Source organism: Choloepus didactylus, chromosome 15 (assembly GCF_015220235.1).
Source record: "Choloepus didactylus isolate mChoDid1 chromosome 15, mChoDid1.pri, whole genome shotgun sequence".
Taxonomy (NCBI): domain Eukaryota; kingdom Metazoa; phylum Chordata; class Mammalia; order Pilosa; family Megalonychidae; genus Choloepus; species Choloepus didactylus.
The window spans coordinates 76,956,765-76,982,969 of NC_051321.1; the positions used below are offsets into that span (position 1 = coordinate 76,956,765).

General features: G+C 42.6%; 1 long non-coding RNA gene across 2 annotated transcripts in view; it reads left to right on the plus strand.

Annotated features, from left to right (window-relative positions):
* LOC119510429 overlaps positions 1-2,642 on the plus strand; it is a 47,913-nt gene extending 45,271 nt beyond the window's left edge. For both annotated transcript variants that reach the window (XR_005211924.1, XR_005211925.1), the window contains exon 3: positions 2,466-2,642. This is a non-coding gene — a long non-coding RNA (uncharacterized LOC119510429). The remainder of the gene's footprint in view (positions 1-2,465) is intronic.
* Positions 2,643-26,205: the final 23,563 nt, after the last annotated feature.

Sequence of the window (26,205 nt, forward strand, 5' to 3'; positions counted from 1 at the left end):
GGTATCTTGTTCACAAACTCAGTGTCTGTTTGTCTGAAAATATTTTAAACTCTCCCTTGTGTTTGAAGTACAGCTCTGCCGGATATAGAATTCTTGATTGGCAGTTTTCTTTTTCCCAATATCTTAAATATATCATGCTACTGCCTTCTTGCCACCATGGTATCTGCTGAGAAATCTGCATGTAGTCTTATCAAGCTTCCTTTGTATGTGATGGATCACTTTTCTCTTGCTGCTTTCAGAATTGTCTCTGTCTTTGACATTTGATAATCTGATTAAGTGTCTTTGCATAGGTCCATTTGGATATATTCTGTTTGGAGTATGCTGCGCTTCTTGGATTTGCAATTTTATGTCTTTCATAAGAGATGGGAAATTTTTATGGATTATTCCCTCCATTATTCTTTCTGCCCCTTTTTCTCTTTTCTTCTCCTTCTGGGACACCCATGACACGTACATTCATGGCTTCATGTTGTCATTCAGTTCCCTGAGATCCTGCTCATATTTTTCCCTTCTTTTCCCAATCTGTTCTTTTGTGCTTAGGATTTCAGATGTCCTAACCTTCAGTTCATGAATCCTTTCTTCTGCCTCTTCAAGTCTGCTGTTGTATGTCTCCATTGTGTTTTTCATCTCTTCTATTGTGACTTTCATTCCCATAAGTTCTGCCACTTGTTTTTGCAAACTTTTGCGTTCTTCCTTATATTCACTCAATGTTTTCTTTATATCCTTCATCTCTTTTGCCATACCATCCCTCAATTCATTGATTTGATTTTTGAATTGATTTAGCATATTTGTTTGAACATCTTTAATTAGTTGTTTCAACTCCTGTATCTCATTTGAAGTGTAAGTTTGTTCCTTTGTGCTGTATCTTCGTTTTTCCTTATGTGACTAGTAAATTTTTGTTGTCTGGGCATCTGGTTTCCTTGATTCCAGATTTTCCAAGACCAGACAGCCCAAGTCTCAGGAGGAGGGTGTAATTAGTGTCAAGTTTCCCTGTGGATGAGACCCAGAAGACTGTCAGAATTTCCTGTGAGGCCTCTAGACCTTGTGCTTTTCCTATCCTGTCCAGCAGGTGGCGCCTGTCCACCTGCAGCTCCCCACTGGTGTAAAGAGGCGCGGTGCCTTTAATTCTCAGTGGACCCTTTCCTGGCCAGGTGCCAAGGGTGTCAGAAGCCAAACTTAAGTTGTTTCTTTTTTTTCCTTTTTCCCACAGGCCCTAGGGTCTGAATTCTCTGAGGGAGGGCAGCCACTTGAGCCGGGCCCTGCTCCCCTTTTTCTTAGGGAAGATACTCACTTTAGGGAGTTATCCCCTACACTTGAATTCCTCCTTTGCCTCTCTGACTATCTTAACTCCACCCTTGCCTGGGTCAGCAATGACGAGTGTAGCTTGTATTCAGTAGTCCAAATTTGTTAATTAAAACTACAGTTGGAGCTTGGTTGAGTTACTTTCCCTTGCTGCAGGTAGCCTGCTTCTTTTTTCCACAGAGAAGTGTTATAACTCAGCCTGCCCTGCTGGTGGGAGAGGGGCACCAGCTCCGCAGTATGGGGAGCTTTACTTACAGTTCTATGCTGTGATCTCAGCTGTTCACCCATTCCAGACTGGTGTACACTGTGTGTCCAGTCACGGATGTCCCCCAGCAGTTGTCCAGACTATTTACTAGTTGTTCCTGGCTATTTACTAGTTGTTCTAGAGAACTAACTAAATTCTACATCTCTCTGTGCCACCATCTTGCCCTGCCCCCCAGGAATGAGATTTTGATGTCTCTTTTTCAGAGAGGAGACACTGAGGTCCTGTATCCTGAAATAACAACATAGCTGAGCCACGTAGGTAGCCTGTGGTTTCCCGACTAGAATCAGAGGTTGCTTGCTATGACCCAGTGTTCCCTCCATGGCTCCTGGCACGGAGCTGGGTTCCCCAGTGACACTGTCCTCATCTTTAGGCTCAAGGTGTCCCGCTCAGTTTCTCTCCACACCTTTAAAGGGATGCCAGCCCATTGTGGGCTACCAGGAAGCAGTCTGGAAGTTCCTGTGGATCTAGTGAGGGTGGATTTGTTACTAGAATCTACCTAAATTTAGCAAATGTTTGTTAAGTACTTACTATGTGCCAGGCACTTCTGTGAAGCTGGAGACAAGTGAATAAACAAGGAACTTCCCACAAAGACCCTACAGTCTGGAGGAGAGACAGGCTAGGAGGAACAAAGGGGAGAGGGTTGTCATAAGTGTCCTTGGGCTTGGGGTGTGCCCTCAGGAATGACAGGAGTCTTTTCCACATTTTAAGTAAAAAGTCTCTTTGCTCTGAACTTCTGAAATCCCACAGATAACAGTGTAGTGACAGTCTACTCATTGTTTTATCTTATCAGTTTCAAAATACTTGCTAATATACTCTAGTCATTTTCTCACAGCCCTTTTCAGAAATTTTCCTCTTGATTATTGTCACATTAAAATATCTCCACTTTGGGTATATTTTGCAGTAGATGCCACACAGCTGTAGCTGTCAGCAAGTCATGCTGCGTGACAAATCAGCAAAAATGGAGCTCGGGAAATGCTGTCACTTCCCTCCATTAATGCAAGAGCCATGGACAAGTCCCTACATTGTCACTGCTCCAAATTACACCTGAGATTGATAATAGAGTACCCTGTGCAAAGGATTCTCCAAATGTGATTTCTGGAAACTTGAGAGACAGAAAGTACCAATAGAATTCCTCAGGTAAGACACACTCTCCACCACAGCAGTCATTTGACAGTGGGACCCTAATTCACTCCTGGGTTACAGTTTTCTCTTTGCTACACTTCATGCTGCACATTTCAATTTTTTTTTTTAAGTGGAACATATGCACATTTTGTGGCCAAACCATATTTGCGTTATTTGGAAAGTCTGGAGTTATCCTGAGGTGAGACATGGCATCTGGCTAAACGAGCCAGTGGCTCCCATCTCCACACAGATGTGGTAAGCCAGCACCAGGGAGGGTGTGACTGTGGGTCAGGACAACCTCTCCCTGGGGCTTAGATGGGTGTACTCCACTTCTGCCTTTTTTAATGTTCACGCTCTGGGATGTCATCCTCTGCTGTTTTCAGACCTTCTCCAAAAAGGGAGCAATACAAATGATCAGGCTTCTGCAGGTGAAATTACAATCACTACTGCTTCTCTCAGAGGTTGCTGCTGGGCACCTTGGGTGGACTTTGGTGGTTCCCGTATTTCTCTGGTTACAGTCTTTTGGTTTGTTCCCACTGATCACCTATCATACCGTGGCATGTATATTCTACTGGGTTCAACCCCAGAGGGTGACCTTATTCCCATTTCTTCTGGATCCTGGGCTGTCATTTACTTTACATGCATATTTGCAATTGATAACGAGGCACAGAGGGAATCTGATGGCAGCCTCTCATACCTGCTCACCAGGCAGGGGGAGAACCAGCAGACAGGTGTGGCTAATGGAGCAGTCTTCCCTCGGCTCTAGCTGGAACTCTCCTCCCCTGTTCTCCAAGTGCCAGTGTATGGCCCCTATGGTTCTTGGCTCATAGTGTCTTCCCTGGGCTGGAGCTTTGCTGCCTGAGGGCCTTTATGATTTATGTGAAAATGTTTGTCCTCTGTTTATATTGCTTCACCCTAAATTCAGTTCAATGCCCACATGCTGGCATGGAAGGCAGGTCCTTCCTGTTCATGCACCTTGCTACCTACTCCTGCTCCTTGGTGGCCCTGTGCACACTCTCTCTTTCCACCAACCAGCCCTCCTGGCCATCCTCAGGTTCTGGGGCTGCTACCTTCTCTGCTCCATAGGATGATGGGGAAAGAAAGAGCAGTTGCCTGATGAAGAGTGAGCGGCTAGGAAAGATGAATGAACTATTACAGTTTCTCCTGGGCTGAAGCTGCCAGTGTTTTATAGGTCATGATTCATCAGCCACTCTTGAGTTGTTTGCACACAAGTAAGGTAAATGGTTAGAATGTGGATAACTGCCGGTGTTAGGTTTTTGCCTACGTGTAAAGACCAATGGTTGTCACTAGAGGGGCTGTATCTGGGGGCATGAGCCTCCTTCGGGCAGCTCTGGATGGCCTCTGGCAGAGAAGCTGGAGGCACAGCCTTAGTTTCCTCCCTGGACCGGATGTTGGATAGGCAGGATGTGTTAAAGGCTGTCAGTGTCCAATAGAACATGGCTGCCTCTCCATTTTCATGGCTGCAGCTGTGGTCCATCCTCCCTGTGTTTCTGGGATGACAGTAAGCTTCCAAATCTGATCTCTTTACATCTACCCTTGTCTGGCTTCTTTCTGCCCCTCCTTCACTCTGCAGCTGGGATTCTGTAAATGAGAACTTGTCACTTAAAATTGTCCAGTGGCTTCCCATTGCACTTGGAATAAGGCCTGTGCCTTACTGCAAGGATTTACATGATCTGGTGCAGCTTACCTGCATCCTTTCTGCTTGCACCCTTTGGAGTGTGGACAGAGAACAGTCAAGTTCTTCCTGCCCCAGGGCCTTGGCACTTGCAGTTCCGTCCACCTGGAGAGGTCTTCACATGCTCAGATCCATCTCATTCTTCAGGTCTGCTCAAATGCCCCCTTTTGAAACAAACCTTTTCTGGCCCTTACCTAGAGCATCTCTAACCTGACCTTGACCCAGGTACCCTTTATAACATCATCCTTTTTTATGGTCTTCTGAGCACTGATTATCAGAAATTATCTCTGTTGATATTGTTTATTAGACCATCAGATCCACGAAGGAAGGCTCTCACATGTCTGGGTCAGGACAATTGTCTCCATGTCTGGCACTTTTAGCAGTCACTGAAATAAATACACCATTGAATTACTCTGTCTACAAAGCCTTAGGCTTACGGCTATTTGGTTGCAGCCTCTAGAGTCATTTGAAAGCCATTCATGTGCAGGAATATGACAATGGACAGAAGCTCCTCAAAAATCTTCTTTCTGTATATTTGGGGGTTAGGTTAGGTCAGGCTGGGTCCTCGGCTTCCTGAGTTATCATTAGAGCAGTTTTTTTTATCTTCCCTGCTCTGCATTTTGGTGATTTCAGCATGTTGCCCTCTGGTTTCTTGGAGATCCTCATCTTCTCAGATTCTAAAATGGGAATAATTGCATGCAGTTATTTATCACCTTCCTATAGATACTGTATATTTTTGAGAAGGCTGTACTGACTAACCTTGCTTTTATTTTTTTGTCTTGGAGAAATAAAGTCTCCCTGATTTAGTTATAGGCATGATTTGGAAAAATTAAAAAGTTTTTAAGAGTAGGAGACTTGCATGCAGGAGTACTGGCACCACATCAATGAACTGTGAGCCATGGTCTCTCTGAGTGTGTGCAGCAGAGGCCGCACCCAGGGAGAAGGAGCTGCCCTTCCCCTCTTCCTTTCCAGCAGCCCCAGACCTGTGGGAGCAGGAAGTTAATTATCACCTCCTAGGACACTTGGAATCTCCTCTCATCTTGAAAGGATTTTCCTCACGCTGGGCTCAGAAGGGGAAGAGACCCACATGTCCCACACAGACAGTTATTTCCGTGGCTTTGTACCCTCTGGGTACATATGTGCCTGACATACTTGAACTTTGATCAAGAGATACGTGCAGAATTCAGTGTGGAGAGAAGTGCTGGCTGAGGAGACCCCAAAGCCCCCCTGCTGGGTGATTATAATGAATGTGGGAGCCTGCTCTGTGTCGAGCCACTGGGCAAGCCAGGCTGGCCTTGGCAGAGGCTGCCGCATGGAGCTCCCTTCCCCCAGTTGGTAAGATCACACCGTCTGGCGGGAGGAGGCCGTTGGACACCACCCTGCCATGGTTGCCTCTCATCCCACAGGCCATCAATGGGGCTGAGAGGAGGCGGGCTTGGAAGGTATGCTCCTGCAATCCAAGGCCCAGGAAGATGTCGGACAAGATGGATGATGCAGACACCTGGCAGGACAAACTTAAGTACCCTTCTCAGCTTGCATGGACATTCATACTCCCAGGGGCTGTGCCATGCTTGGCACCGTGCTCAGGGAGCCTCTTCTCTGTCCCTTTCATCCTGATGACATCATATGCAGCAGGATTTTATTTTATTTATTTCACTATTATATAGGAAGGGACTCTTTAAAAAGGTTAAATACTTTGCCCGAAGCCACCAGTATTCTAGTTCTCTGTTGCTGTGTAACAAACCATCCCCAAACCCAATGGCCTGAAAAGACAATGATTATTAAACTTGGAAATTCTGTGGGTGCAGTGGGGATGGCTCGTCTTTGCTCTACCAGGTTTGGACCTTCAGCTGGAAAGTCTCAGGGAGACTGGCACCTTGCTGGGACACCTGGAAGGTGGGATTCAGCTGGAACTAATGCCAGAATACCCACATGCGGCCTCTACATGCAGCTGTGGTTCATCCATGCAGCATGGCGCTGGGTGCCAGAGGAAGAGTACCGAGAGGACACTTTCTCACCATCTGGAGAGTGAGAGAACCTAGGGAAGGCTTCTCCTGACTTAGCAAGTCACCTAGCATCCCTTCCTCCCTACTTGATTGGTTGAAGCAGCCACAAGCCCTCCCCATTTCCAAGGAAGGGGACACACGGTCCCTACTTTGCAATGGGGTGAGTGACAAACAGTTTATGGCCATGGTTTAACCTGCTGCACAGGATTTGAACCCAGATCCCCTGGCTCTATAGCAATTGCCCTTCCCATTAGACAGTGTTGCCTAGGCAGTGTATTCTGGAGGAGGTTTCAACAGAGAAATGGATAGTGTCTGTCCTTAAAAAGGCTGCATCACTGCATCCCTTGTGCCCTTTTAAAGAAAATGCAGCACTTCACCGCATGGTTTTGTAGTCAGAATGCTGGAGTTGAGGTCAGGTGCCCCCACCTGTGCAGCTTGGGGTGACCTGCTGCAGCTCTCTTGTCTCAGACCTTCCTCTGTGAGCAGGGGATAATCTCAGGGTCTCCTTGCCTGACTGTAAGGATGCAGTGCTGAGGGGATGTGAAAGCCTCTAGGACTTTCCAGCCTTCTCTGCAGAGAGAAGGAAGTCTCTCTGCCCAGGCCTTCAGTCTGTGGCTTTCCAACACATTCAACCTCTGCAACCCAGCCCAAATCCCAGAGGCCTTCCCACACCCTCTGCCTGCCTGGTCTTTTCCCTCCCTGATCATTTTCACTATATCAATTCTATTTTAAATAGTTCATTTGCTGGTTCATCACATCCTGGAATCACCATAGCCTCCTAAAGTCTTGGCCCCTCCAAGCACTAGGTGAGTAGCCATGGGCGTATCACACAGCTTCTTTTGACCTCAGTTTTCTGCAAAATAGTGATCAGTATATCTGCTTCCAGCAAAGTTAGGGGGATTGAATGGGTTGATATGAGGAAGTGTTTTCGAATCTGATAAACACAATATATGTTAGCTGGTTTTTAAATGCAGTTTTATTGAGATATATTCAAACACCATATATGTTATTATTATAATCATTTCCTCCAGCAATTAGCAAGCAGAGGGAATCACCCAGACCAAGTACTTAGTAAATATGTGCACTTTAGTTGTGATTTACTCCCGACCCTAAATGAAGTTCATTGTAGAAGGAGAGTGGAACTTTTATCTCCTGTCCCACTTGGGGACATATGTCACAGAAACCCTTCTGTGTGAATTGGCTATGCCATACCTCTTCTTACGCTGCCAAGCTGGAAGAGTGATGGCAGGCTTCTGTAACTGACATAATCACAGCATTGATTAAGAAAAAAATAACTGTCTCTATCAATTTAATTAAATAGCTAGGGACCGGCAGCCCAAACCTCAAGCTATCAGCTTCTGTACAAAGCTAGGTGGGCCTGTGGTCCAGTAGCAACTCTTCCAGGAGATTTTAGAAGCTGAATAAATTTTTGCAACAACTCACTTCACCCATCAGAGATTGAGTTAAATTAATCTATGAAATGCGTGGACACAGTTCATCCCACGCACATCTCTGCAACAGGACTGATTAGAACAAACTCACAAGGCACAAATCTTGGTGCAGGACACATTTCTGCAAATTTTCAATCTGCTCTATTTTTATTGCAATCATTGGATCTACTTGAAACAGTTGGCATTCATTAGGTTCCCACTGTGTGCCCAGTGCTGTTTTAGAAGCTGTGGGGATTACAGAGGAGAAGACGCCGTCCCTGCATTTATGATGGACTTTTTGGTGTGTGCTCTGAGAAAACCTTTCAGCATGCAGCACTGAGTATTCATAAAATGATCTGTGTCAAGCCAGCCAGTGGAAGCTGGAGAGAAGCATCAGGGCTGGGGTGGGTTATCAAAGGGGAAAGAAGACAGGCAGCCAGGGTTTACATTGTATTTTGCTTAATTTCCTTCTAACTAGCTGTGCAAAATTGGGCATGTTGTTTAACAATTTCAGTCTCAGTTTCTTACCTTTAAAATAAGTCTCATACAGGAGGCTGTTGGGAGAATCCAATGCAATCTATACACTAAAGCTTTGAACTCACTCAATTCAGTAAACACTTATTAGGTTCATTTGTATAGATGATTGGGAAACTGCCTTGGATGGTGTTTTGATGATCTATGGCTGCCTAAGAAACCACCCAAATTAGTGGCTTAAACAACCCTTTTATGATTGTCACCATTCCATGGGTTGTCTGGGGCTCAGCTGGTTGGTTCCTCTATTGTCTCTCTTGGGATTTCTCTGTGCTTGCAGTCAGATGGGGCTGGGCCCTTCGTGCCACTCCAAGTGGCATCTTATCCTCCAGGGCCTTTCCGTGTGGACTCTTTCTCAAACTTGGACTTCTTACCTGGTCAGCCTGGGACTCCAAGAGGACGAATCAGAAGCAGTCAGGCTTTCTTAATGCCTGGGCTTGCAAGTTTCAGAATTGCACTTCCTCCACATTTTATAGCAGCCTCAGCCCAAATTTGAGGGGAGTTCCACCTCCTCTAGGGAAGGCAGAAAAGTTCAGGGCAACCTTAGGTTCCTAAATTCTCAGCTCCAGGGCCCTGACCCAGCAGCTTCGTGGTGCTGGGGAGGTGTGCAAGTCCCAGTTTCTGTTACCAGCATCCACGACCATTTTGGATAGAGGGGAGGACCCACTGCTGTTGGGGAGGTGGGGAGTCTGTCACCCACCAGGACCTCTTCTCAGGTCCAGGGTTTTGGTGTGAAGGTCCCCAAATATGACCTTTGTCAGAGCCATTAGAGTTTTTCTAAGCCCTCAGGGACTAATTCACACTAATGAACCAGTCAAAGTAGGTACATTTACTTTTTTTTCAACAAAACACCTGGAAGGCTGAATTCCTCATCAGAGAATTTTAGCTCTGGGCTCAGAGCAAGAGGCAAGGAGCATCCTGAGGGATATCTAATCCGGGGCAGAAAGTCACTGGAGAAACATCCCAACCAAGGAGTCTTTGGACACTTCTCTGACTTTTGGCCTTTTGCCCTCTCTTTTCTAAGGTCCAAGTGGATTCTGCTTCTGTTCATTGATTTGTTTTTCAGCTACATTAATATCATTTGTAAAAGGACTGTCACGTTGAAGGAGGTCTTGATCAGATCTGAACATCCTATTTTTTTCTCTTTGGCGTGGGATATTTCAGACCTTTGAGGGTGGCCTGCAGATCACTTATCAACTCCTTTCAGTGCTGGCTTCATTAGAGTAACTCATTTCCATGTTCAGGGAGTGCATGTGAGCAAAGAGAGCTCCCTGTACCCTGAATGTAGGGAAGACAAGCACCCCAACCATGTGCCTTGCCCCAGGGTGTATGGGACAAGGGCTGACCCTGAACAAATACACAGGAGGGACACATCCCCTGCAAGTAGCTAGAGCCGGGTGGACTTTATGGAGGAGATGGCTGGACAAGATCAGTTAGACTAGCTTTACTAGGGTTATCGACAAGTGCAAACAAAGCAGGGAAATGGGAAGACACATGGTATTTAGAGAACATGGCTATGTTGGTGTGAACTATAAAGGACAGGAGATACGCAGGTTGTTATGATTGTCTTCTGTCTTGTTTTGAACTCCCCGATTGCAGTGGATGTTCCTTGTAGGTGAAAACCATGTCCTATACTGATGTTTCTAGGCACTTTTTTTAAAAATGAGATTAGATAGTGAGGTGATGCACATCCAAGAGGAGAAAGATGGTGTGGGAGGCAGAATCAAGGCTCCCACATCCCCAGTTGCTGAGACTGAGAGTAAGATGAGATACCACAACCACAGATATGTTAACCACAGGGAAACAGAGACTTTGAAAGATGGAATTAAGGTTACTAATCAGTGACTTAAGATAGGGAGATTATCCCACATCATTTGGGTGGACCCAATGTAATTACATGAACCCTCGAAAGCAGAGGAAGAAGAGGAAGTCCGCAATTCAAAGTTGAAGCAGGTAGGTTACCAGAGGACAGGCTGGGGATAGGGAATAGGGAGTTTGTATTTGGAACCATGGAAACGGTGAAGGTAGCACAACATCATAAATATAATTATCAGCACTGAAATGTATATCTGAATGTGGTTAAGAGGGGAAATGTTAGATTGTGTATATGGTACTGGAATAAAACAATAAAATAAAAAACCATGGAACTGCACAACATGAACAGTGAATCCTAAGTTAAACCACTGATTATAGTTAATAGTACAATTTTACAAATGTGTTTTTATCGATTGTAACAAATATACCACACCAATGAAGGGTGTTGATAACAGGGTAGTATATGGGAATCCTGTATTGAATGCATGATTGTTCTGTACATGCACAACTTCTCTAATAAAAAAAAAAAGTCAATGAAAAAAATGCAAGAAGGACTCCATGCACATGCCAAGGAAACAGGGACCTCAGTTCTCCCAGCACAAAGAACTGAATTCTGTCAACAACCTGACTGAATCTGATAGTGGATTCTCCCTTAGAGCTTCCAGATAAGAGCCCAGGCTGGCTACCACTTTGGCTTCAGCCTTGCAAGACCCAGCCATTCCGTGCTGGGCTTCTGACCTACAAGAAAGTGCGAGATAAATTTGCATCATTTTAAGCTACTAAGTTTGTGAAAATGTTTTGTGGCAACATTAGGAAACTAATACAGGAGTACATTTTATTCTCTTTCCTTCTCTCTTTCTCTCCCCCTCCTCTCCTCCTTGGCTTGTGCAGCCCTAGCTTCTCAACAGCCTTCAGCTGGGAGGCAGATACCAAAGGAATGTCACGATCTTGATCTGGAGGACACAGCCAGTGGGAGGCCAGCTCATTCTGGGCTAGGGAGTTGGGTTGAACACGGAGCCCCAGGCTTCTGAGCCAGGTTGTCAAAACCACTCAGGAAATGGCTTCCACAAGGGGGACTCTTGGTCTACTGTCTTCTGCCCTTACCAGCTCCAGGTGCCTGGGCAGACTCCAGCATCCCGCCTGCTCGTCCTGGGCTCCTTTCCCTCCCCTCCCCTCCTCTCTTGTGACTCTTAATCACTTTACCAATGTTCCTTCACACAAAGTACCTTGAGTCACTCTGCTGGTTTGGATGTATCATGTCCCCCGAAATGCCATGTTCTTTAATGCAACATTGTGCGGGCCGACGTATTAGTGTTGATTAGGTTGGAATCTTTGGATTCAGTTGTTTTCATGGAGATGTGACTCACTCAACTGTGGGTAATACCTCTGATTAGATTATTTCCGTGGAGGTGTGGCCCCGCCCATTCAGCGTGGGTCTTTTTTAGTTTACTGGTGCCCTGTAAGAGCTCAGACAGAAGGAGCTTGGTGCTGCAGCCGAGAGAAATATTTCGGAGATGGCCGTTGAAAGCAGACTTTTGCTAGCCCAGAGTTTGCCTGGGAGAAACTAAAAGAACACCCCCAGATGCCTAGAAAGGAACATCCTGGGAGAAAGCTGTTTTGAAACCAGAACCCCGGAGCAGACGCCAGCCGAGTGTCCTCCCAGCTAACAGAGGTTTTCCGGATGCCATCGGTGTTCTTCAGTGCAGGTAGCCTATTGTTGATGCCTTTGTTTGGATACTTTTGTGGCCTTAGGACTATAACTTTGTAACCAAATGAATCCCCTTTATACAAAGCAGTCCATTTCTGGTATTTTGCCTGATGGTAGCATTAGCAAACTGTAACAGTCGCATACACTTCCTTCAAAGCTCACTTCCCCAGAGACTGTCTTAGCTTGGTGCTTGGTCATATTTGGGGAATTTGCACTAACACATGAATGCAATTTATTCAGGCCTGGTAGGGCACACAGCCTCCAAGAGGAAGTTAGCTCCCATTTTGTTGTTGTTGTTGTTGTTCATTATGCAGGTATGGCATTTTCCTTCTTCCTCTCTTCCTCTTGTTCTTTGCCTTTTATAAAAACATCCCTTTTCCATTTGGTCGATTATCCTTTAAGGCTCAAAACCACCTCTGAGAAATCTTTCTTGATTCCCCACAGGAAGGTCATCATCCCTTCCTATTTTTGCACATCCTGCTGATATAATCCTTATCTTATTGAATTGAAGCCTCTGCTGATACAGGGCTCCCCTTCTGGAATGTGGTTCCTTATGGTTCTTGCCTCCACAGCACCCAGGATATTGTTACAGGTGCCCAGGGGTTGCTCGGTAAAAGGATGGGAAAGGAGCAATGACTGCAGAAGCAGTCCACTGAAGAACCAACAGATGGGACCTGCCAGATTGCAAAAAGCGGCTGGGTCTGAGGCATAAAAACCAAGGCAGTTAATTAAAAGCATTTTATTTGACCTGATTAAAAAGAAGTTAACGTGATGAGAAATTTCTGTGGAGGAATTAGGGAGGATATGAGTCAGGTGGAGAGGGAGCGTGCACTCTGGAGGCGGGGAGGCAGATGAGTCAGGAGCCCTTGGCGGGGGCCCCAGCATGGCTCCCAGCCTGCGGTGGCCTTGGGCTGTGTGCTCTTCATCCAAGGCAACGAGGGCTGGCATTCTCTGAGTGCTTAGGGCTCTTCTGGCTCTTCACTCCCTGGGCACCAATTGCACTGGCTGAGCAGGCTGCAGTTTGCAATTAATACTGTGCCTGTGCTGAACGGAGTCTGATCCAGGAGCAAGTGAGAGGAAACAAAAAAGGTAAGGCCTGACTCATGTTTCTGAGTTGCACAGTCAATTACTGTCTTTACCCAGAAGCCTGCCCATCACCATCTTCAGGCATAATGAATACATATGCCAACATTTCTCCTCTCTGATTGGAATTCCTGCCCTGGTGTTTGCTGATATGCCCAGAACCTTTAGGAGAAAATGGGGCATCCTACCTGGATTTTGCTGCAGTCCCCAGTGTCTTAATTTCCTCGCTGCCAAAACACATACCATGCAGTGGGCTGGCTTAAACAAGGGGAATTTATTGGCTTACTGGTTGGATGCTAGGAGCAGTTCAAAAGCAAGGTGCCATCAAAGCAATGCTTTCTCCTTGATCCTTGGCTTTTCTGTCCCATGGCAGTGCACATGGTGGTCCCTCCTGACTTCTCCTTCTGGGTTCCACTAACTTGCAGCTTCTTCCTGTGGCTTTTTTCTGTCTCTTTCACTCAGCTTATAAAGGACTCCAGTAATCTGGATTAAAGCCCAACCTGATTCATTTGCCCCACTCCTTACTGCAGTGATGTCTTAAACACATCTTATCACAATGGGTCAGCACCCACTGGAATGGATTAAGTTTAAGAGTATGTTTTTTGTTTGTTTGTTTTTCTGGGGTATAGCGCTTCAAACCACCATACCTAGTAATTAGAAAAATCAGCTGGGTTGGAGCCCAGTGGAGCTCACTTTTCAGAGGCTGATGTGAAAGCACTTAGGCTGTTTGTGCCTTCCTCCTAAAATTGCCCCCTTCCATGCCTCCAGGCACAGAATTCTCCCCTGAGAAGGAACTCACCTATAAGTTAACAACAGGGATGCGCCCTTTATTTTCACAGACGGGGAAAACAGGTCCAGAGAAGGAATCTGGTCCAAGAGCAGAGCAGCCTAAGTTTATTGGTTGTGGCTTGCTGGATGGAATGGGGTGCTTCCTTACAGCCAAACTTCATGGGGGAAAGAAGCTGAGTTTCCTGAACCCTGTTGGTGTGGTGGGCACAAGATGTACAAAGGGTGTCGGAAGGTCCTTGTTTTGATACTGGGTGGAGAAACAATGAGTTTGTAGGTATGTAGGCACCTGGTGCTGTAGGATCCAAGCAGGCAGAGAGGTGCAGGTGGTGCTAAGGGCATCACCACAACCAGGGCTGGGCATCTTTGTGAATTAAAGTGCCTTGTTCCAAAGCAGGTAGCTAGTGGCATATGAGTTGTTGCACCTAGGAGCTCAGAACTGCTTCTTTCTGGACACCAGGGATCAATTTTCCCAAGACAGCTTTCCTCCTAGACAAAGGGTTGCTTCTGGGTAGGGGGAGAGTAATGGAAAGAGCTTTGGAATTCAGCCTTTGCTGCCTAATAGCTCTATGACTTTGGCCAAATTTTCTCTAAGTCACAGTTTCCTTACTGAACAATTTTGGAAATTAACCTTTGCCTCATTGGTTTGTTGCCAAGATTTAATTATTTAACCTATAGAGGACTTCTATTTTAAGACATCCTCAGGCAATTAGCTCTTGAAAGATTTTCTCCCAGTTACCATTTGAATATTAATGAAATTATAGAAAAACAGTTCTGAGAACAGAGAAACATGCAAATGGTCAGTCATTGCAACAGCTTGGGAGAAATTTCCCATATGACAGTTTTGATGAAATATTGACAAGCTACCCATTATCTCATGGCCTCTTTTCAAAGAGGGGGACTTAAAAACATCACTTCGTAATCTAGTGTGCATCGGGCAGAGCCAAAGGGCCCCAGAATCCTCCACTTCTTCTGGGGCATGGGCTTTGCACATTGTCCCCTCTGAAAGGGAGGGTGCCAGTTGTCCAGGAATAGATAGGGAGAACCACCACCCCTCTCCCCACTGTGTGCCTATCAGTCAGAGACAGAGATTTTGTCGCAGTCAGTCAGGCCCCTTTCTGAGAGGCTGGGTCCTTGCCCAGCATGTCTGACTTCCACTGGGACTCTTCTCTATTCAGTCTACAGCTACCGTTATGTGACTATTGGGAGGGACTGGCTGTCAAGCATCGTATCCTGGGAGGTGGTGTGGGAAAGGGTGGGAACGGGATGCTGAGCGTGTATAGTAGTTTACAGTTTTTTTATAAACTCCACTTCATCAAAGAAGAGCCCCAATTTACTCTCACATTCATTTGGAATTACATCGTTTGCCATAAAATCAGGTCATTTTAATTCATCAAAGCAGTAGGAAGTTAAATTGTATTAGACTCTGGAATTTGGAGTTACGGAGGCTAGGATCAGTCTTTTTTTAATTTTTTTATTTTTTTAACTTTAACTCTGAAAAGGGATTCTTTCTGGTTCTGGCACTTGCTAGTTAAGTGATCTTGGAAGAGTTATTCTAAGTCTCAGATTTTTCATTTCTGAAACAGAGATAGCAATATTATTGTCATAGGGATGTTAGGGGATTAAGTTAGTTCTCAGTACACAGTACTTGGTTTGTAGTCCATATTTCTTAGTATGTATGAAGGCCCCAATAAATATATTATTATCAATTATTATGATTAATTCAGCATCTGCATTGGAGAAGGGGCGGGCAATGCAAGCCATCTACTCTGTTAGTAAACATTAGGCCTAGCTTGAAAGAAACATCAGTAAGGATGAAGTAGCAGAAAAACGAAAGAAAGCAAATTACAAAAGACTTTCAAATGATGCTTTTCAAAGAATCTTGCAGTAAAAATTATTTACAATTAAGATATAGAACATTTTATCTAACGTGTTCTAGAAAACATGGCCTTCATGAACTAATTGCAGGCAAAGAAAATGAGATAAAGGAATGAGATGTAAAGTCAATAGATGAGATGGTAAGAAAGCTAATGGAACTTGGATAAGATTTTCAGGAAAATGGAACAAACAACTGTAACTGTGCATCCAATTGTTAGCATAACTATGCAGAAAGGAACCAAGTGACACTAAAATGATACTGAAAGACAGTTCTTTGACATTACTAATGGAATATTCCCTAAGGGCAAAAAGAGCTGCAAAGTATCTTAAAATTGTATTCGGTAATTATATTTTTGGTAGCAGTGCTGGTATTTTTATTCTGAGACTGTTGTGTGTTTATCATGGAATGAATCAAGTGAGTGTTATTGACACTGAGAACTGAGATTTTGGGCATGGATGCAAGGAGACATGGATGAGTTTGAGTAAAAACTCTGTAACTCTGAATTTGAATCATCATTGTGAGCCCCTGCTGCATTTTACCTTAAAAAATTTTCCCATCTCTGTCGATTGAAAAGGTCTTGAAGTAATGACCAGCCCAGAAGCAGTGGGCATCCCTAGAGCAAAGAGTTTGGTCTCTTGTTGGGAGCTCTGAGTGATTCCAGCTCTGGGGCAGAAAATGTTAAGATGAGCCTAAAATAACTTATACTAGATAGTGAAGAAGCTGTTAAATACTACTAGAGATGTGTCAAAAGGACTTAGGAGCACACCTGAATAAACTTCCACTGACCAAAGATGGGACAAATTGATCATCCATAATGATGGTAATTGCAGTGGATTAAAACATATCAATTATGTTTCAATGCCTGCAGTCATAATGATAACCATAATTAAAACTTCATTGATTGATTAATTTTGGAGGATGCAGGGCAATCCCCTTATTGTTTTAAAATCTGGGAAATAAAGGGAAAGTATCAAACGTTTATCTGACTTTCTTATCGGGTTTGTTGCTCTACCGCCTCAGAGATAGTTTTTCTGCAGAAAGTTCGCTTAGCTATGACAAATACCACACAATTGTTGGCTTCATCAACAAGCATTTTTGTTCTCATGGTTTCCTCTGAATGGAGGAAGTTCGAGATCAAGGTGTCAGCAGGGCTAAGCTTTCCCTCGGGAGTCTGTAGCATTCTGGAGTTGGCTTGCCACAGTAACTGGTGTTCCTCGGTTTGCACCTCTGCTTATATCACACGATGATCTCTCTCCCCTGTGTCTGCTCTTCCATTTCCTGCTGGCTTTCAATTTCTGGCTTCTTCCTGTGGCTTTCATGCCAAATTTCTTCTACTTATAAAGGACTCTACTAATCTGGATGAAGGCCCACCCTGGGTCAGTTGGGCCATTATCTTAACAAAAAATCACATCTCCTAGAGTTTCTGTTTATAAATGAGTTCAGACCTACAGCAATGGGGATTAAGATTAAGGACATGGCTTTGGATGGGGGGGGGGTGTATATAATTCAGTTGATTACAGCAAAGAAAGATAGAATTAAAGGATCACCACTTTTCAGTCTTTAATGAATTAATGAATCCAGGTAATGGATTTAGGCAATGCTTATAAATGACTACTCATATCACAAAAAGAGAGACACCCAGACATTGTATATGTCCTGATGGAAAGAAATGCCACCAAAGAAATAGTCTTGCATATATATATATATGTATATTTATGTGTGTGTGTGTGTATACACACACACACGCACACACATCTGACTCTAATCAAGCCTTTAATCAAGCCTCTAGATTTCAATATCAATTTCCAAGAAACACTTGGTGCAAAGGAACATCTTAATGATACCACAGGGTTTGAAATCAGCAAAATCCAGAATGTGGGAAACTCAACAGTTCAAATGAACTGGTTTCTACAGAAAACAAAACAAACAAAACAAAGAAAATAAATGGAGGAAATCTATAGTTAAAAGAGATTTAGGAGACACATTAAACAAATTAGCTTGTGATTCAAATAAACCAACTGTTTTAAAAAGTACTAAGATCTCCGGGAAAATCTGAACACTGTATATATGTTGATGCTAAGAAAATATCATGAATTGTTTTAGGCGTAATTGTGGAATTGTAGATATGTTTTTAAAAGAGTACTCATCTTTTAGAGATTCATACCAAAACATTAATATTTACAGATGAAATGATATATTTACTTTTGCATACATTAAAATTTTTTCAAAATAAAAAGGTAAAGAGAAAAAAGACTTCCAGTAAAGTAAAAATGCAAAAGCCAAATTAAAATTTGGTTATAGGCTAAGGAGAGCAGAAACAACACTGACAAATAATGACGAACTTATGTTCTTCCACAATATAGAGGGAAAGTGCTTCTCATGGTTTCTTGAAGAAGGTAGGGGCTTAAGATATGTTTTTTTTCTCTTCCTCAAAGTCTCCTTTTTGACTTCATGCTATCCCATTCAACACTAGAGCCAGGGAGAACTGTATGGTCTATACCACATGCCAATGATTTCTTAGGGGTGGGCAACTGGTTTACACGCCCAGCCATGTTAGTAGTTGCAAGATTAGAACCCAACTCTCCCAACTATCCTGCTGGAAAAACAAAGTTCTGAGAAGGTAGGTCATTTTCCTGTGGACCTGGGAGCAAGATGAGCAAAGCTTGCACATTGGAAGGCCGTGACATCAGGACACCACCAAGGCCATATTTTATTCATTCTTCTGTAATTCCTTCTTCCATGTGCTCACTGATGCCTGAAATCTTTGGGTTTTGAGAGTATAATGGTATCTCCTGATGCATAAAACTTCAGTGGCTACTTTGCCTAAAAATCATGTCCTTTATGTGGCAGTCAAAACCTCCACAATCTTCCAAAACCCATGTTCTTCAGCACAAGACACTCTTCTCCATTTCTACCAACCCCAACCCTATCCATTCTTCAAGACAAATGGGCGGTCATCTTCTTTATGAAGGCTTTCCGGATCTATTGCCCCGTTTCATAGGTGCACATGCACTTTCTTTCTCTGTCTCTTACTTTCTTCCTCTGACCCTCCCTCTTTTCTCCTTCTCTTTTGAACTTTCACAAAGCCTGATCCGTGTTTCTCTGAGGGTACTGATGCCTTTTGCCTGAGTTCATGTTGATAGCTTATCTCATCTACTAGGTTTGGGGCTTTTGCATAATACTGTTTTATGTCTGCCTCTTATAAACAGCATATATGTGGATTTTAAAAATCCAATCATATAAGTCTCGTTTTTTTCTAGACAAATTTAATGCATTTATATTTTGTATGATTACTGATTTATTTACCCTTATTTCTACATCTAATTTTGATTTTCTGCTTACCATATATTTTGGGGGGTTATTTTAAATCTCCTTTCCTGCCTTCTTCTGAATTGATAAAATTTTCTTAATTCCCTCTTATTTTCTATTTTGCAAGCTAAAATTGGTTGTATTTCTTTTAATGGTTACTCTTATATTTTAACATATATTAATTATATACATTTGTAATTTAGTATTCTCTTCCCAATAGAAAAAATCTTCAGTGCACTTTATTACACATTATTCTTCCACTCTGCCTCTCCAGTTATCAGTATCTAACACTTTGTTCTGTATTTTTAACATAAAATCTTATTATGTTTATGGACAATATTTGGTCACTTTCTTTACTCACTATTGCTTTTTTGCATTACAAACTTTACTCAGGGTTCACATTTTTTTTTTCTTGTTGAAATATATCATTCAGTAATTCTTTCAGTGAGGGTTTGTGAGTGATAAACAGTTTTGTGAGTTTGAAAATATATTTATTTTGCCCTCACTCATGAGTGATAGTTTGTGAATATATAATTCTAGGTGACAATTATGTCCTTTTGGTACTGGGGGATACTATCCCATTGTCTTCTGGCATCTGTTGTTGCTGATGAGATTTTGATAATAATTTAGTTGCCTTTCGTTTGTGGATAAAATAAATCATATGGCATTTACAATTTCTCTCTATTCTTGATTTTTGCTTCTTTACAACAGCTTATTTAAAGGTGGATTTATCGTTACGCCTCTTGCTTGGCTTTCAATCTAAAGGCTCTTCTTTTTAATTCTAGAAAATTCTCAACCATTGTTTCTTTGTCTATTGCTTCTCCATTTTCTCTACCTTTTACTTTGGGAACTCTTATTAGACATATGCTGGAGCCTTTAAATCTCATCTCCATATCGCTTACTTTCTCCTTTTGTACTTTTTAATCTCCTATCTTTCTCTGAGTAAAATCCTCAAAGAGCCAGCCTCCAATTCACCAATGTCCAGTTCAGTTCACCAGTCCTTTTCAACTCTATCCAGTCTGGAGTTTGTTGGCTCTACCTCAATATATTTTTTATAAAAAATTTAAACAATCATACTTTCATTGTCTAGGATTAATATTCAACTCTTCTGATTGTGTTCTAAATGGAAAATGTTTACCTTTTAATCTGATTAAAAATTCTCAAAAGAAAAACTTAACCAGCACCCTTGCATCCTCTTTACAGTCTGACTCGGGAACAGCTACCCAACATCACGTGCTTGCCCTTCTGTCAACCATAGCAGGGTATCAACATCAAAGTTCAGGTTATGTTAATCATGCCAATAATTTGGCAAAGGTAATAAAGGGAGTTGTACGTGGACATCAAGGCAACTCAAATGTTGGAAACATGCTTTTTGTGTTGTTTTATTTTAAGACTTGTGCTTGGACCAAATAGTTTGAAACTGAAAGTTCCAACTCATAAATCTACTTTAGGTTGTAAAGTCTGAAACTGCTCTGCACTAATTATATTTATGGGTATCAATATGATGACTAGTTACTTCATTAGTTTGTAAAATCCCTTAACTAAAAATCAGAAATAATTTGCTAAGCAAATGAAACACATCTGCAGATTATTCTGTCAGATTTCTTAATTACAAGAATGTTACTGGAAGTACAAAGCAAAACCAATAAAGTATTCTTTGTCTTTATGATTTTGATAACTCTCAATTGCCTCCAAAACCAGTCTGGCATAATTTTCAAATGACGCAGAAAAATATGAGATTCCTTGGGAACAGTATCATTTTGGTGATAATTTGAACCAAATTTGAGTTTAGTAGTTCATCTAGAACAAGCAATTTGTTCCTGCCTGAAGTTCTCATTTATACTCAGGGTTTTATGGCCACAGCAGATTCTTCACTCATTGAGCACATGACTGAGGCCTATATATCTTCAGTGTATTTTCTTCTCTTTCTTGGCCCAGTTCACCTTCTGGAAGCTTAAAATCATCATGAACTTCCTTAGCTGCTGACAGCAAGAAAAGGTAACTGCAGCTTACAGTGTTGGTGCTCTGCCCAGTTCCCTTGAGATGCATTTTACCTTTTCTCTGAGTCCTTCTTCCTGGACTTCTGGATCCTTTTCTTCTAATGGCCAGCACTTGGGACTTTTCTGGAGTCTGCCTCTGGGCTATGGTAGCCATCTTACCCACAGGTGCAGAGAGAGCGAAGTGCCTGGGCGTTTATGCCAATGACTGGCTTGTGCAGGTGTAGGTAAGCCCAGCTCCTTTGTCTCAGTGCAGGAAAATCTCTGAGATGCAATTTATATGGGGTCAGGCTGAGACCCACTGAACCTCTGCCTGAAATTGCACCTTTGCCTTGTGGCTTCTTTTCTATCCTCCTCCCCTGCTCCCTCTCAGGGTTCTCCTAGGAGCATATCCTTACCAAGTCACTTTCTCATTATCCCTGCTTCCGTGTGGCATCGGGAATGGGACCTCTGACAGTGACCATCCTGAATGCAAATCAGGGGATGCCCATCTTTTTCATATTTGGAACACCCAGGTTGTAAGGATATGGATGAGTATTTTCAAATTTTATTGCCCTTCTCCGTGAAAGAAAAGAATTTCAACCAGGTAAAGCTTGGCATGACTCTGCTGGCCACACATCTGTGTGGTTGTCCTCTGAGTGCCACTGAGCCACTCTGCACAAGTCCGAGTACTGCACAGGGAGAGAGCTGGAGGACTCCGCCTCCCCAGGGGGAACTCGACTTCATCAGCATGGTGGGCTGGGGAGATGGGTGGATTTCTGTGGGAACTTCCAGCCAAGATAAAAGGGACTTTTACTCAGGTACTCTAGCCATTTCCACGTCTGCAGACCTATTCTGCTTTGTTTCATACTTTTTTTGTTGTTGTTCTTTTCAAAAAATGGGATGTCACTCTTGCATTAACTCTTTTAGGACTTTATATATTCTTATTTTAAAGTCATTATGAGATTGTCCTTTGTTTCTGCGTTTTGTTGGAAGTGAGTCATCCCTTGTTAATTTTGTTTGCCAACTTTCTTAGCATTTGCTTTCTTTGTGTGCTTTGGATTTCTACTGGGTGGGGGTTTTGTTTTCCCTCTCCTGCACTCACTTCTCCCTGCCTAGCAGTTTCATGGTTGTCTCCATCTGGCCAAAAGGAACACCAGTTGCAGGGCTTTCCTCTGTCTTGATATCAGGGCTGTTGCACATCTATTACCTCCCCAAACAACTGTTACCAGGTTTCTAGCTGCAGCCTCAGGCAGTGGTTGCAGTTTGTTTTTTAAGCTCCTTTCACAGGAGGGGGTCAGTTTAGGCCCTGCTTTGCGTGGGGAATTGACTCTTTTCCTCTGACACTGCCAGGAGCTGGGGTCCCCAGTGCTTGCATAGTCGATCTCCGGACCACTTCTAGTTTTGATCAGGAATCACAAGGCCATGGCCTCAACTCCTGTGTAACATTCGGTTTGTCATCTTTTGTGATCCAGAGGAGTCGTTTCTTCTCTCTTTTGAAAGTGGATTTGTATTAATTTTTTTCAAAATACAATTAAAAACACAATTAAATAGATTTACTTATACTTGTTCTGTTTAGAGTGGAGGAGGTAGTTTAAAGCATGAATCCTTGATCAGAAGTCTGGCTTTGAGTTTCTTGAGGAGAGGATCTCTTTTCTCTTCCCATTTAAAAACACACAGAGTTAGCCTCAAGCCTTGTAGTCACAATCAGATATTTGTTGAATAAATAATTCATCTAGTTGAGTGGTTTTTAAACTTATTTTTCAGCACTGGAATTTTTTTCCCCCAAACAAAATATTACATACAAGTCCCTATTATAAACATATACAAGTGATATTTTATTAGCATATAGTTATTTTATTAAGTTTATAGCACTTACTCATTTTAAAGTCAATCATTAAGTTCACGGATACTTTGGAAAAAATAACCACATTTTCAGTTCTTATGGATGAGAAAACTTGTTATTTTAGGCTCAGCTCCCAATATCCCTTCCTTTATTCCTCCCTCTTTCCCTTCCTTCCTTTATTCTTTCCTCCTTTTTTCTCCTCCCTGCTCCCTCCCTCCCTTGCTTTCTTCCTTCCTCTTGTCCTGTTTGGTTTTGATTCTGTTTGTCTTTGCGTAGAGCAGGCCCCCGTGAGGGCAGTTGAATGCCTCTTTCCATGTCACACTGTGAATCAGGTCTGGTTCTCTGGTCTGTTCTCACATTGGCATTGCTTCTCTTACTGCGGAGTCACTTCAAAGAGAGAGGAAGCAGAATTTTAGAGTGGGAGTCTTCACCACCTCTCCTCATCTTGCGACACCTGCAGTGCCGTGGGCAAATTAAACTTCAAGCCTGTCTTTTTTTCATGCCCAGACCCTCCTCACTCTCCTCCAAGACCCTCTTGCTCAGTATGAACAACAGGGAAGAGCTGGAACAAAAACCGACATCCGCCATCCTCTGTGGATGAGCAACGTCAGTGGAGGACACCCTGAGCAGACCTTCACGTGGGGAATAGATCTTTAACAGACTTTGTGCTTATGTTCAGAGATGAAGTTATGAAGGTCAGACTTTCTCAAGGTTCTCTGCTGTTTTCTGAACAGACTCTGGAAGCACATGTCCAGGGGAAGGGGATTTCCTCAGAATTTCAGAGCAGCAACCAAAAGCCTGGAGTAGCAGCGTGCTGGAAAATGCTTAACAACTGACTGCTCGAAAACAAAAGGCCTTGTTTGTGGTATTTACTGATTTTGGATTTCAAGCTACTAACAATTTCACAACTGCTTCCAAAATTCCTGAAAATTTAACACTTGGCTTTCTCTAGGCAACACAAGCTGGCCCCAGGGCACAATTGTTCCAGATGCAGAGCAGACAGCGTCCTGGCTGTGTCCTCAGTGCTCACATTTTGTGGGGGGCTTCAGAGCAGTGTGTTAGCCGGCAGCCCTTTTATCAGACTCTGCTCGAGGATGCCCCATTGGTCCCAGTGTCCTCAGTCTTTGTCCTCTGCTGCTTCTCCAGCTTCTGGTCTACCTGGTGGGATCTTCATCATTGGGTCATGTGGTCAGGTTTGCTTAAGGGTCCATAGTAGGGAGTGTTTGGACAAACAGCCAGCACAATTGAAGCTTGAATCTGGGTTTTGTTTGTTTCTTTGCAATTTGGAAAGGGAAATGAGTAATTATGAAGGGAAGCCTTATCTTTACTAAAGACCACTTTAGGCAATGTTGAGAATAAAGAAATAAAAAGCTTACCTACTTGGATTGCGTATGATTACCTCCTCTGGCTGAACAATATGGTAGAAGAAAGAGAGGAAATGAATTCTAATGTCTCATCACTCTATAAAAATACTGTCTAAGCTCAGTCATAGAGAAAATTCTTTAATAAATAGGTGAATAACATTGTCTTGAGAAATGCTGTGCTTCAGCAGTGTCTTTTCTGGCTGCTTTTATTGACCACTCTACCAATTTTTTTTAAAAATTTTATTTTGAAATAAATTCACAGTTATATGAACAGTTGCAAAAACAATACTAACCCCATACAAAGAATTCCATCATACCCTGACCCCCCTCCCCCGATAGCTCAATCCACCAACCTTAACATGCTGTCACATTGCTATTTCTTTCCCTCCCTCCCTCCCTCCCTATCTATCATCCATCATCTATTGCTCTGTCTTCTGAACATATGAGAGCTAGCTGCACACATCCTTGAACATACACTATAATTCACATATACAATTCCCATGAACAAGAACATTCTTTTATGCAATCCCATTAAGCACAGCTAAGAAGTACAAGAGATTCAACAATGATACAAAGCTTACATTCTATATTTCCTTTACCTTATGTCTCAACTGTGTCCCTTTGAGCCACCTGTCCTCTATCCTCCAATCCCATCCAAGTTCATCCTTGGCATTCAATTGTCATCTAGTTAGACTTTTTTTTTTTTTTTTTTTTTTTCAGTTGTGGAAACATATATACAGCCTAAATCTTCCCATTCCACCCCCTCCCTAGCCTTCCATTAGTGGGATTAATCACCTTTAGAATGTTGTAATGCTCTTTCCCACCATCCATTACTAGAAATTTCCCTTCACCTCAAACAGCAACTTCACCCTCATTTCTTAACTCTCCATTGCCCCTTCCCCCGTTTCTCTTAACCCAAACTCTACATTTAATCTCTATGGTTATATTCTCTGATAATTTCTTCATGTTTGCTGTGGAGGTTAAAATTAACCTCATAAATCCATATCAATCTTGTTTTTCTTTGATAACACCTTCACTTCAATAGGACACAAACTATTTTCCTATACTCCTCCATTCCCCCACCTTTATATAGTTCTTGTCAAAAATTACATTATTTTACATTGAGCCCAAAATCACTGATTTGTCATTAGAGTTCATGTATTTTATATCCTGTAGGAAGTAAATAGTGGAGTTACAAATAAAAAATTATTGACTTCTATTTGTATTCCATTGTGGTCAGAGAACGTGCTTTTAATATATTCAATTTTTTTTAAATTTATTGAAGCTTGTTTTATGTCCCAGCTTATGGTCCCTTCTGGAGAAAGATCCGAGACCACTAGAGGAAAATGAGTGTACTGGTGCTTTGGGATGTAAGGTACTATATATTTCTGTTAAAATTCTCTATATCTCTTTCTCCTTTCTGTTGTTTCTCTGTTGGTAGGGCTTCGTTTAGAATCTGAAGTAGGGCAGGTCTTTTATTGGCAAAGTCTCTCAGGATTTGTTTGTCTGTGAAAAATTTAAGCTCTCCCTCGAATTTGAAGGAGAGTTTTGCTGGATAAAGTATTCTTTGGTTGGAAATTTTTCTCTCTCAGAATTTTAAATTTGTCATGTCACTGCCTTCTCGCCTCCATGGTGGCTGCTGAGTAGTCACAACTTAGTCTTATGTTGTTTCCTTTGTATGTGGTGAATTGCTTTTCTCTTGCTGCTTTCAGAACTTGCTCCTTCTCTTCAGTATTTGACAGTCTGATCAGAATATGTCTTGGAGTGGGTTTATTTGGATTTATTCTATTTGGAGTTTGCTGGGCATTTATGCTTTGTGTATTTATATTGTGTAGAAGGTTGGGGAAGTTTTCCCCAAAAATTTCTTTGAATTCTCTTTCTAGACCTTTACACTTCTCTTCCCGTTCTGGGACACCAATGAGTCTTAGGTTTGGATGTTTTATTTTATCTATTGTATCCCTGAGATCCATTTCAATTTTTTCGATTTTTTTCTCCATTCTTTCTTTTGTTCTTTCATTTTCTGTTCTGTGGACTTCTAGGAAACTGAGATGTTGTTCAGCTTCCTCTAGTCTTGTATTGTGAATATCCAG